We start from the raw sequence: 9,097 nt of genomic DNA, 5'->3' as shown, positions 1-9,097 counted from the left end.
TCAAACATGGGGAAGTTATGTTGCTTTAAATGTTGATTCATGTATAATTCCATTTAGGAGAAAAAGGCTTTCAAAGATTTTGCAGCCATTTACACACTTGCTTTACAATAATCCTTGGGAAACATGTATTTAGAAAATAAATATTTTCACCAAATTGCCGAAATAGATATTCTGTATATTCTCTCACTAATTCCCTCATTAGGCAAAACATTAACGGTATTAAATTGCCTATTCGTTGTATGATAAAGATAACCTTTCATATTGAACAGCTACAGTGCTTCTCTGTGTTCACACCCATTTAACATAGTTCAAACACTCTTAAGCCTTAGACCCACCCATCTCTTTAAGAATGCACATGTGAACCCATGTGACTGTGGCCATATGCTAAAGCAGTGAGGTACATTGCTTAAAAAAAACTAAGATAATATTGAAATATTACAATATTTGATTAACTTCAGGTGCTAGTTTACAAGAAGGAACAACTTAAAACACCCAAACACATATCATAAGATAATTTTGAGCAGTAGTGGTGCGTGGGTAAAATCACTGGGGAAGCCAAGAACCCCCCCCCCCAGAAAAGCCATATGAGAACCCACACAACCGTTCAAAAGTTTGGGGTCACTTAGAAATGTCCTTGTTTCTGAAAGAAAAGCACATTTTTGTCCATTAAAAAACGTAAAATTCATCAGAAATACAATGTAGACATTGTTAATGTTGTAAATTACTATTGTAGCTGGAAACGGCAGATTTTTAATGGAGTATCTACATAGGTGTACAGGGCCCATTATCAGCAACCATCACTCCTGTGTTCCAATGGCACGTTGTCTTAGCTAATCCAAGTTTATAATTTTAAAGGCTAATGATCATTTGAAAACCCTTTTGCAATTATGTTAAAAGCTTAAAACTTTTGTTCTGATTGAAGAAGCAATACAACTGGCATTCTTTAGACTAGTTGAGTATCTGGAGCATCAGCATTTGTGGGTTCGATTAATGGCTCAAAAGGGCCAGAAACACAGAACTTTCTTCTGAAACTTGTCAGTCCATTCTTGTCCTGAGAAATTAAGGCTATTCCATGCCAGAAATTGCCAAGAAACTGAAGATCTCGTACAATGCTGTGTACTACTCCCTTCACAGAAGAGTTGCAAAGAAAACGCCATATCTCAGACTGGCCAATAAAAATAAAAGATTATGATGGCCAAAAGAACACAGACACTGGACAGAGGAACTCTGCCTAGAAGGTCAGCCTCTCTAAATTGCCTCTTCACTGTTGTGGGTACTATTTAATGAAGCTGCCAGTTTAGGATTTGTGAGACGTCTATTTCTCAAACTAGACACTCTAATGTACTTGTCCTCTTGCTCAGTTGTGCACCGGGGCCGCCCACTCCTCTTTCTATTCTGGTTAGCGCCAGTTCGCTCTGTTCTGTGAAGGGAGTAGTACACAGCGGTGTACGAGATCTTCAGTTTCTTAGCAATTTCTCGCATGGAATAGCCTCCATTTCTCAGAACAAGAATAGACTGACAAGTTTCAAAAGAAAGTTATTTGTTTCTGGCCATTTTTTTCTTTCAAAAACAAGGACATTTCTAAGTGACCCCAGACTTTTGCACGGTAGTGTATGTGTTGTGATAATTGCGTTTTTTTCTCTATAACCTTTTAATTCATATGCCTTGCAAATGTGCTATATAGGCCTAAAGGTTGATACAATAAGAAGACACAGTGGCAGAATAAATTCAACCACACCTTTGTTTTATCACAAAACCAAATAGCAACCTCTGTCCAGTGAAGTCCACAAAGCATATTGCATGTACAGTAACATACAGTTATATGACCTACAGTATGGTCAAGAAAGTTAATGTTTCCGCCATTTTTGGACCACTAAACAACTATTGATTTAGAACCACAGAGAGTTACCGTAAATCACAAAGAAAACAGGAGCTGTCTGCACTATTCCAGCACCATTTCAGCTTCAACATTTCAAAACCATCTAATCACCACTGCTTAGTCTAATACAGTGACAACTAAAAGATACAGAGTAAGCTAAATATGTTTTAGCTGTCCATGGTTCTGCTTTCTGTCTGTCTGTCTGTCTGTCTGTCTGTCTGTCTGTCTGTCTGTCTCTGTGTGTGTGTGTGTGTGTGTGTGTGTGTGTGTGTGTGTGTGTGTGTGTGTGTGTGTGTGTGTGTGTGTGTGTGTGTGTGTGTGTGTGTGTGTGTGTGTGTGTGTGTGTGTGTGCACGTTCATGCAAGTAGATTTGTGTGTATTAGGTAGTTCTTGTGGAATTGTTAGATGACATGTTAGATATTGCTGCACTGTCGGAACTAGAAGCACAAGCATTTTGCTACACTCGCAATAACATCTGCTAACCATGTGTATGTGACCAATAACATTTTCTTTGATTTGACATGTTGACTAACCCTACTTGTAGAGAAACACCAATGCCATCCTCTTCTCTTTCATGTCTATCACTCTGTCATACACTACACACATATTTCTTGTTGTCCTAGGCTACCTAGCTAAAATGCTTGCTCGCTCGTCTATCTTCCATTGATGGGCAACGTTAGCTAGTTAACATTAGCCTTCTACATTTAGCTACATATTGCACTTCCTTCCTCTCAGGCCAGGGGCACAACAATGTATGAATTAATGGTTGGATCAGAATCACCGTTATAATCATTGGCCAGTACGGAGAATTAAGTAAAACCACAAGTCCAAATCCCATCTCAATCCATGGCTAATTTAGGAAAGGGACAATATTAGCTAGCTAGCTAGCCACGGAGGACAACAACACAATGAGAAGCAACAAGTTTCTCTGTCAATGATGTATGCTCTCAATGGGATTTGATAGAGGTGTGATGGCAAAATCTAAGTTGGCTTCTCTTGACACTTTTTTTTTTTTGGTGCGCCAGGACCATTTACATTTTAGATCAACGCTGATTGGCAAATGTTTTATATATTTTTTTATCAAGGGAGGCCAAATGCTTGCTGGCTTCCTTTGCCTTCAATGCTACGGGTGGCAACAATGTCATACTCGTTTGGACCAGACAGCATCAGATAGATGGCCTACACTTAGAGAGACAGAGAGGTGCTGTTTCACTCGCTCAAATGCTTTCTCCTGTGCGATACATTCAGCCGGTTGCGAATTTAAAGAAAATGAGGAAACACAGAGAGACAAAAGATAAATAATTTTATGTATTTTTATTTTTTTCTTGGTCAATTTTTTGGGGAAGCCCTGCTTCCCTTGGCATCCATGGATACACACCACTGCGTGTATTCAGGAAAGCAGGAAAGCAGACTAAAATAGACAAGACTTTAAAACCTTGTATTAAAAATAACAAACCCAGCACTAACATTCACTGACCCCCAAGTTCAAGCAATAAGCTCATAAAGTACAAATACAAAATACCGAAAGTGCTGCTTGTTCACCCTTGTTCATCTCCTTGTACTTGCAGAAGAGAGCAGGTTCTTCTTATGCTGAAAGACAAATTCCAGGAAATAGGTTAGAGTTAAAACATAAATACATCCATACTCTAATAGCTTGTTTTTGGCTGTTGACTGCTACAGCTGTACTAATTCACCAGCTAAAAAACAAGCCCTGTAGTCAACCTGCTTCCAGTCAAACAATGGCAATGATGACACAACTTATTTAGCAAACATTTAACTTCATAATTAGCTAAATGTAAATGATATTCGTCTAGCTAGCCATTTAGTGGAAAATGCAAAAAACAACATAAATCTAAATCTATTATCTAATCTAGATAGCTTTTTTGCCATTATATAATTGTGGCTAGCTAGCTAGAAAACCTTAGCCTGTATGTACCTATCACCTGGCTAACATGGGTTAGCATATGCACCACAGTGGCTATTTTCGGTGGTTAAACATGATAAACTGACAAAGATTATCATCATGTCATGCATGGCTCAGCATATCAACAATAAACATTAGCCAATCTAACATTAGCTATCTAGAGTTCTAGCCAGCTAAAGTTAGCTAGCTACCTAGCATGCTACCTGTATTAGTGCTGTAACAATTATGAGTTATTATTATTATTTGTTTATTATTAGTGCTTTTTGAGGTCGGTTCGGTTTCGGCACGATTATTAAAAAAATAATAAAGATTTTTGATTTAGGTTTTGATCATTTAAAAAATAAATACATGCACCATGCATTATGTTGGTTGAATAAAACAATAAACACGGATTTAAAAAATTAATAGAAGTCCCATGATGGTAGTGAATGTTCATTACTGCTTGTCACTTATTAGCCATTCACAGGAGTTGCTGGTGCGCAATTTTTTTTATTTCACATTTATTTTACTAGGCAAGTCAGTTAAGAACAAATTCTTATTTTCAATGACGGCCTAGGAACAGTGGGTTAACTGCCTGTTCAGGGGCAGAACGACAGATTTGTACCTTGTCAGTTCGGTTACTAGTCCAACGCTCGAACCACTAGGCTACCCTGCCGCCCCAGGGACATCCCTACCGGCCAAACCCTCCCTAACCCGGACGACGCTAGGCCAATTGTGCGTCGCCCCGCGACCTCCCGGTCGCGGCCGGTGACGTCAGAGCCGGTTACGTCAGAGCCTGGGCGCGAACCCAGAGTCTCTGTTGGAACAGCTGGCGCTGCAGTACAGCGCCCTTAACCGGGAGGCTCCACATTACTTCACTTTAATAAAATATTTCAGTTGTTGTGTATAATACATTTGTTTTATTTGATGACTTTATTATTTAATTCCAAGTCATCATCTCATCTCTATAGAGCTGCTGCCTATGCTGTCTGACAAAATCACTATTTTAGTAGATCTTCAAAGTAAATAAGGCATACTTTATGTATCCTCTCTTGATCGCGCATTCTTCTGTTTCTTGTGTAGCAAGTGTAAAAGAAACACAGACTGTACGAGTAGCCGTGCAATGGATTATGGTCATTGTAGTTAATTATCACGTTTTCTGTGCTAAACTATGTAGAACATTGGCCTGATGGAAACTACAACTCCCTACTACATCTTACAGTTAAAGCATAATCTGATTTATCTCTCGATGAACTGTAGCGCAATGTGCAAAGTGAGCTCACAAAAAAAACATTTTTGAAATATATTTCAGATAATTGAACCGACTTCAGTCAATTAGTAAAGAAAATTCAGAAAAAAAGACTCGTTCAGCAGTAGCCTGTATGCAGCTGTTTAGTTACACAGCAATAGCCACTGGGCACACCACCTCATTTCAACGTGGATAATTGGGTAATATTTGGTAAATACATTGATCAACAACAGGACTAAATAAAATCAAACTTTAAATACACTTTAAATACAATTTGATTTGATGTAATCTTATTCTTTCAATTGTATTTTTGGTTTAGATGGAGACGTGAATCCAACATATGTATTATTAACTTGTAGATTCCATTTGAAATCAACCAAAGCTGAAACGTAGGCCTATATGTATTTTGTATTTTTAGTTGAACCCTGGGTTGAATTGCAACATTAGCTGTTGATGACTTCCCAAATGCTATACAGGCCTAAATGTCATCATTGATGATATATGATTGATAAATGATGGTTATATTTGATTGGATTTGTTTCACCTACCCTTGGAATGACTTCGATAGCAACAGTGAATCTATTAACTTGAGATTTTCTCAACAATCATTATCACGATAGCACATTGGTAATAGTCAGTGACAAATATGTCAAAGCTAAACAAGGCTGGGCTTGGTTAAAATCCTGGATGGGAGACCGAAGGAATAGCTGTAGATAGCTCAACTCTATGTTTTGTTGTTATAGTGGCTATTATGTTGAAGATCTGATGTTGTTTCAGTTGTACAAATTCAACATATTTTGGTTGTTGAAATGTTACCCTCAAAATGACAGTTTTAACAAAGGTTCATAACTTTTTTCAAATCCAATGTATGTTCCACCACAGGAAGTTGGCTGCACCTTAATTGGGGAGGACGGGCTCATAGTAACGGCTGGAGCGGAATAGGTGGAATGGAATCATATACATTAAACACATAGTTTAATGCCATTCCATTCACTTCATTCCAGCCATTATCATGAGCCGTTCTCCCCTCAGCAGCCTCCACTGTTTTCTACGTAGATTCCACATCGCAATATGTTGACAAATTACATTGATTCAACTAGTTTGTGCCCAGTGGGTAGCTAGCAACAAAAACAACTTTATGACACTGTGTTGAGCTAGCTAATGAAGTGTGCACATGAAGCTAACAAGCTGTTTCACAGGGGACTCTTACCTGCATATGGGTGATGATTAATCACAGCAGACTAAAACACTTTCAAAATATTCTTCCCACTCGGCATCAACTAGTAAGAGCTGTATGATACCAGCACCAGCAGAATTCAGGGCGACACTGTTGTTGAAAGCTGTAGCTACACTTAGCATGTTATCCATAATGGAAATATCAAATATGAGTAATTTTTCCAATATCCGCGGTATCAGAGAGCAGGATGTGACATTTGATAGAAGGCTGGAGGAAATTCGCTAGCTCGCTAACCAGATCAAAGTTTATTTGTCAAATCAAAGTTTATTTGTCACGTGCACCGAAGACAACAGATGTAGACCTAAAATGCTTAATTACAGGCCCTAACCAATAGTGCAATTTTTAAGTAAAAAATAGGTATTAGGTGAACAATAGATAAGTAAAGAAATAAAAAACAGCATTAAAAACACAGTGAAAAATAACAGTAGCGAGACTATATACAGTTGTGAGGCTATATACAGGCACCGGTTAGTCGGGCCCTTTGAGTGTACCTTACCGTGAAATACTTACTTACAAGCCCTTAACCAACAAGTGCAGTTCAAGAAGAGTTAAGAAAATATTTAACAAATGAACTAAAGTACATTAACATAACAATAACGAGGCTATATACAGGGGGTACTGATACCGAGTCAGTGTGCGGGGGTACAGGTAGTTGAGGTCATTTGTACATGTAGGTAGGGGTGAAGTGACTATGCATAGATAATAAACAGCAAGTAGCAACATGTATAAACAAATGGAGGGGGGTCAATGTAATAGTCCGGTGGCCATATAATGAATTGTTCAGCAGTCTTATGGCTTGGGGGTAGAAGCTGTTTTAAGGAGTCTTTTGGTCCTCGACTTAGCGCTCCGGTACTGCTTGCCGTGTGGTAGCAGAGAAAACAGTCTATAACTTGGGTGACTGGAGTCTCTGATAAAATTATGGGCTTTCCTCTGACACTGCCTATTATTATTATTTTTGATCGATTTATTTGTTTCACCTTTATTTAACCAGGTAGGCCAGTTGAGAACAAGTTCTCATTTACAATTGCGATCTGGCCAAGATCAAGCAAAGCAGTGTGACACAGACAACAACATGAGTTACACATGGAGTAAACAATAAACAAGCCAATAACACAATAAACAAATCAATGAGACAGTAGAAAATAAATAGGCCATAGGAGCGAATAGTTACAATTTAGCAGATTAACACTGGAGTGATAAATGAGCAGATGATGATGTGCAAGTAGAGATACTTGTGTGCAAAAGAGCAGAAAAGTAAATAAAATAAAAACAGTATGGGGATGAGGTAGATAGATTGGGTGGGCTATTTACAGATGGACTATGTACAGCTGCAGCGATCGGTTAGCTGCTCAGATAGTTGATGTTTAAAATTGGTGAGGGAAATAAAAGTCTCCAACTTCAACGATTTTTGCAATTGGTTCCAGTCACTGGCAGCAGAGAACTTGAAGGAAAGGCGGCCAAATGGGGTGTTGGCTTTGGGGATGATCAGTGAGATATACCTGCTGGAACGTGTGCTACGGGTGGGTGTTGTTATCGTGATATATAGGTCCTGGATGGCAGGAAGCTTGGCCCAGTGATGTTATGGGCCGTTCGCACTACCCTCTGTAGCTCCTTACGGTCAGATGCCGAGCAGTTGCCATACCAGGAGGTGGTGCAACCGTTCTGGTTGCTCTCAATGGTGCAGCTGTAGAACTCTTTGAGGATCTGGGGACCATTGCCAAGTCTTTCAGTCTCCTGAGGGGGAAAAGAACACACAACTGTCTTGGTGTGTTTGGACCATGATAGTTTGTTGGTGATGTGGACACCAAGGAACTTGAAACTCTCGACCACTTCACTACAGCCCCGTTGATGTAAATGTGGGCCTGTTCGGCCCGCCTTTTCCTGTAGTCTACGATCAGCTCCTTTTCCTTGCTCACATTGAGGGAGAGGTTGTTGTCCTGGCACCTTACTGCCAGTTCTCTGACCTCTCTACAGTGGCTTGCGAAATTATTTACCCTTCTTGGCATTTTTCCTATTTTGTTGCCTTACAACCTGGAATTCAAGTAGATTGTTTTGGGGGGGGGGGGTTGTATATTTTGATTTACACAACATGCCCACCACTTTGAAGATGCAAAATATTTTTTTCTTGTAAAACAAACAAGAAATATGACCAAAAAATCGGACTTGAGCATGCTTAACTATTCATAACTAAAGTCAATACTTTGTTCGAACCACTTTTTTGCAGCAATTACAGTTGCAAGTCTCTTGGGGTATGTCTCTATAAGCTTGGTACATCTAGCCACTGGGATTTTTGTATATTCTTCAAGGCAAAACTGCTCCAGCTCCTTCAAGTTGGATGGTTTCTGCTGGTGTATATCCATCTTTAAGTAATACCACAGATGCTCAATTGGATTGAGGTCTGGGCTTTGACTAGGCCATTTTAAGACATTTAAATGTTTCCCCTTAAAGCACTCAAGTGTTGCTTTAGCAGTATGCTTAGGGTCATTGTGCTGCTGGAAGGTGAACCTCCGTCCCAGTCTCAAATCTCTGGAAGACTGTTTCCCTCAAGAATTTCTCTGTGTTTAACGCCATCCATCATTTCTTCAATTCTGACCAGTTTCACAATCCCTGCTGATGAAAACATCCTCACAGCATGATGCTGCCACCACCATGCTTCACCATGGGGATGGTGTTCTAGGGGTGATGAGAAGTGTTGGGTTTGCACCAGACATAGCGTTTTCCTTGATGGCCAAAAAGCTCAATTTTAGTCTCATCTGACCAGAGTACCTTCTTCCATATGTTTGGGGAGTCTCCCACATGCTTTTTGGTGAACACCAAACATGTTTTCAT

General features: G+C 39.5%; 1 protein-coding gene across 1 annotated transcript in view; it reads left to right on the top strand.

The window, feature by feature from the left end:
* Window positions 1-9,097, top strand: part of glis3 (GLIS family zinc finger 3) — a 35,283-nt gene that overhangs the window by 831 nt on the left and 25,355 nt on the right. The window lies entirely within an intron of this gene.

The sequence above is a fragment of the Oncorhynchus masou genome, chromosome 28 (genome assembly GCF_036934945.1).
Source record: "Oncorhynchus masou masou isolate Uvic2021 chromosome 28, UVic_Omas_1.1, whole genome shotgun sequence".
Lineage (NCBI taxonomy): Eukaryota > Metazoa > Chordata > Actinopteri > Salmoniformes > Salmonidae > Oncorhynchus > Oncorhynchus masou.
Note: the sequence above shows the minus strand (reverse complement) of the source record. Positions and strands in the feature narration are given on the sequence as shown.